Source organism: Grampus griseus (genome assembly GCF_964374135.1).
Source record: "Grampus griseus genome assembly, chromosome: 9".
Lineage (NCBI taxonomy): Eukaryota > Metazoa > Chordata > Mammalia > Artiodactyla > Delphinidae > Grampus > Grampus griseus.
The window spans coordinates 59,752,797-59,757,295 of record NC_139003.1 but is presented as its reverse complement, the minus strand read 5'-3'; the positions used below and the strand labels follow the sequence as shown (position 1 = coordinate 59,757,295).

At 41.3% G+C, this 4,499-nt stretch overlaps 1 pseudogene across 1 annotated transcript; it reads right to left on the bottom strand.

The window, feature by feature from the left end:
- Positions 1-1,889: 1,889 nt before the first annotated feature.
- Positions 1,890-2,991, bottom strand: LOC309827539 (heterogeneous nuclear ribonucleoprotein A3-like; annotated as a pseudogene). Its single transcript has 2 exons — positions 2,709-2,991; positions 1,890-2,497 (listed from the first exon to the last, which is right to left on the bottom strand). The product of its transcript is annotated as a heterogeneous nuclear ribonucleoprotein A3-like (transcript).
- Positions 2,992-4,499: the final 1,508 nt, after the last annotated feature.

Here is a 4,499-nt window from a genome sequence, read left to right as displayed (position 1 = left end):
GCAACTAATTAAGATGAGGTCATGCTGGATTAGGGTGGGCAGTAAATCCAATGACTGGTGTCCTGACAAGAAGAGAGGACACAGAGAGACACAGATGCACGGAGAAGAAGGCCATATGACTATGGAGGCAGAGATTAGAATAATGTAGTTACAAGTCAAAGTATGCTAAGGATTGCTGGGAGCCACCAGAAACTAGGAAGAGGCAAGGAAGGAGTCTTTTCCTAGAGGCTTCAGAGGGAACGTGGTCCTGCCAACTGATTTCAGATTTCTAGCCTCCAGGACTGTGAGAGAATAAGTTTCTGTTGTTTTCAGCCACTCAGTTTGTGATCATGTGTCATGGCTGCCCTGGGAAACTAAAACACCCTCCATGAGTAAAGACGGATGAGATGCACCTCATGGAGCTTTGGATTCTAGAAGACCCTGCCTAGTTTCCCAGCTTCAAAACTCTCGTCTTGGTGGGGCTCCTTGGGCACCAGGATCATGACCTCCTACAACAGTTCCACAGGCTGAACTGCTGTCCACGATGGTCCATCTGCAGTTGGCTGACGGAGTTGATGTCAGGTTGTAGAGCTCCTGTTGGGCTGTACTCAGTGAGTTCAGGCAGTGCTGAGGGGCAGCTGACATTATAGGGCTTGTCCTCTGGAAGGACTGTGGGCCCACCCACTCACTGTGCCTGAGCAGTCCTCCTCAGTCCTGGAAGAGGCCGTATCTGGATGGAGGTGATTAGCCTAGTGGAAGCTCTAGCTGCCCCAAGTCCAGCTGATCACCCCAAGGGTTGACAGGATTTTCACACTGGCTGGGAAGCTCAGCTCTCAGCCAGAAAGCCTCAGCAAGTACCTGTAGGGCAAAAGTTGCCTCCAGTGTTTGAACAAGCACTGTTGGCTCTGTTGGCTCTTATTTTCTTATTTCTGGCCTCTAAAGGAATCCTTTACTTCTCAACAGCTTTGCTATAGATTTTAAACATTTAAAATGTTTTATTTAGCATATTAACTTGTGCTGTACTAGAAGGTTTTCTTTGGACATTTAGTCTATCATTTGAGCCTAGCCACTGAGGGCTAGAATTTAGCTGTCCCTTGCAAAACGGCATTAGCGGTTAACCAAGAATCATATTCTACTGAAGAAATATAGGTATTGTAATCTGTTAGCTGTCCATGTTCATTCTTTAATTCAATAGTCATCTATATAGGTAAGCCAGTGTACTAGATATCGTTAGGAATCCAAAGACAATAGAATCAACTTAAGCCTAGCAGACTATCTATAAATCAGATAAGTATCTGGTAATTTTGTTTATAGTTTACCCATGACATAATTCTGTGTATTAATTTATTTAATTACAAATTTCAAAAAAATAAAAAGAATTTCCTTCCATTGTTGTTAAAGGAGAAACATCTAGATATGACTGTAGATTTGATTGATCATAATGTCTAAATTTGGGATTACTTATGAATTAATCTGCCAGTTACAAAGATATCTGTAACAGGGAATGCCCTTCCTTTATTTTTATTGTTTTGAAAAGTTAAAAATTCCTTAATTTTTTGTTCCTGGTACGACTACCACAATTTACAGGGCAATATACCTGATATAATGAAAAGAAAATGACAAAGCTACAACAGACAAAAGACCTCAGGAATGTACATCTAATTGACACTACATTGCATTAATAAATAGCTGCACTTTTTGCAAACTGTGTCTGTGACAGTCCTGAACACGAAGGGTTTCCTGTTAAGCTGCAGTACCGTTTCTAACTATGGATCATCATTCCTTCTGTGGCAGATTTTTACAGTTGCTCTAATGCTTTGGGGACGACTGTCTCAAAGTAACCTGCAGTTTTCTTGACAACTCCTTGCTCTCTCTCCTGCTGAGAAATGTAGCCCTTTTCTTCTGAGTTTTTAGAACCTTCTGCTACCATCCACCACTTCCACCACCAGATCCATAACCACCACCATAGGGACTGCCCAGACTTCTTCCACCAAAACTGTCCCCCTTTATGGGTCCATAATTTGATTGCTGTTGTCCACTATAATTTCCAAAATCATTATAGTTCCCAACACCACCATAGTTACCTCCAAAACTTCCTCCTTCATTGTAACCATCATATCCTCCACCACTGCCTCCATATCCACCACCTTGGTTTCCATATCCACGTCTACCACCACCAGCCTCCTCTTCCACCAAAGTTTCCACCACGGCCAAAGTTACCTCCACCACCTCCAAAGTTTCCTCCACTACACATAACGTTGCCAGATCCACCTCCACGACCTCTTTGTGATCCAACAGACTACATTTCTTGTTTAGAAAGGGGACTTTTTCACTTTACACTTATCCCCATTAATAGTGTGGTACTTCTGAACAATAATTTTGTCAACTGTATCATGATCATCAAAAGTTACAAAAGAAAATCTTCTCTTTTTTCCACTCTGCCTGTCTTCCATAACTTCTATGGTTTCAATCCTGCCATACTTTTCAAAGTAGTCTCTCAAATTATATTCTTCTGTATCTTTTTTTTTTAACATCTTTATTGGAGTATAATTGCTTTACAATGTTGTGTTAGTTTCTGAGGTATAACAAAGTGAATCAGCTATATGTATACATATATCCCCATATCTCCTCCCTCTTGCGTCTCCCTCCCACCCTCCCTATCCCACCCCTCTAGGTGGTCACAAAGCACCGAGCTGATCTCCCTGTGCTATGCAGCTGCTTCCCTGTATCTTCTTTAATACCACCAACAAAAATTTTCTTCACTGTTAGATGGGCATCAGCCTTGTGTGGTTGAGCACACATTGCTGCATCCACCTCTTCAACACAAGAGTTAGTCACAAAACCAAAGCCCCTGGAACGTTTTGTTTGGGGGTCTCGTATCACCACATAATCTGTAAGTGTGCCCCATTTCTCAAAATGTTCTCTTAAGCTATCATCTGTAGTTTCAAAGCTCCGACCACCAATAAACAGTTTTCTCAACTATTCTGGTTCCTTTGCATCATGGCCCTGCATTTTGAGACTGGACTCACCTCTTCCAAATTGAGTTCAATATCGCCTCTACTTTAAGTGTAGTCAAATAACTTAATTTCATGTAGGCAGCTTCCTTTTTTGCTTGTAGGGAATGTAGGTGTTGGCTCTTGTATTCTTTTTGAATGTTATTTCAAAAGCTATTTCTGTGTACCATCTGGTACACCATTATTCAGCTTCTTTAACAATAAATAGCAAAGTTGTCACTAACCTACACAAATGAGGGCTGTTCCAACTCTGCTTTCCTGAACTTGAGGCACCAACTTGATTAGAGAAGCGAAACTAAAGACTCCACTTTTCTCCCCTACTATCCCTCATCACAGCTGATCAAAGTCCTTTCTCCTGTACAATCTACCAATGGGGGAGGGGTACTGGTTTGCATGAAGTTGTACAGTGAGTGATTGAGAGGTCAGTCTCTGAAATTCAAGTCCTGGCTTTGAAACATCCTAGTTGTGTTACTGTGGTAGGCTCTAACTTCAAGCCTGGGTTTTCCTCATGTATAAAACTGGGTGCAGTAGCATGTTTTGTGGGATGAGAGTAAATATTAAATAGGATAATGTATGAAAAGTGATTACATATATTATCTGGCATTAGTTCAGTGTTAAATAAATGTTGATATGAAGCTATGACACATGTGGTCCAGTCTTACAGCAGTATAGCAGTCAAAGCCTGGAAGTTGAAAAAAATCTGATATGCTCAGTCTCCTTACTTATACTTAACCAACCCTCTGAAGAGGACACATAGCCTTTAGCAACACTTCTTAAACCCTCTTTGCTTTCACACCTACTCAGTCAGTTATTTGACTCACCTTAAACTCCTGCCCCATAGACAAAGAGCCTCTCCTCCTTTCAGTCCTCCCTCTTCTCCCAATGTTGAATCACCTAATAGCAAGGAAAGACACTTCTCTGGGGAGATCTGAAAAAGAAAATGAGTGGGCAAAATCAAAATTCTTTTAGTGGTTGTTAACCACTGTTTGTTTGATGGTGATAAAATGGCCAACATACCAATATACAAAAACTGCTTTCTCCCATCACATTTTATCAATTCTGATGTCCTTTTAAAAACTATCATTCATTCACACATTATTGTAAGGTTCTGCAGCCAGAAAACTGAATCACTGACCAATCAGATTCAAAGGACTCGTAGTTTTGATGGTCAGGGGAGCAGGTAATTTTGGAGCAAGATGCTCCAAACACTGAGTGATAATAAGAAAACCATAATACCATTTAAAGTATGATGTACATTTGTATTACACTTTACAATTTTATGAGTGTTTTCACATAAGTTATTTAATCTGATTCCCCACAAAAATCTTGTGAGGTTGGCAGACTGAGGATAATTGTCTCCGTTTTAATAAATGCAGAGACTGTAACATAGGAGATTGACATGGGAGGTGCTGCAGTGAGTGGCTTCAGACAGAGAGTCAGATGAGAGCCCTGGTCACCCAGGAGGGAGGCCGATGAGGGGCACAGGAAGGGAGGGCCCCTCTTAGC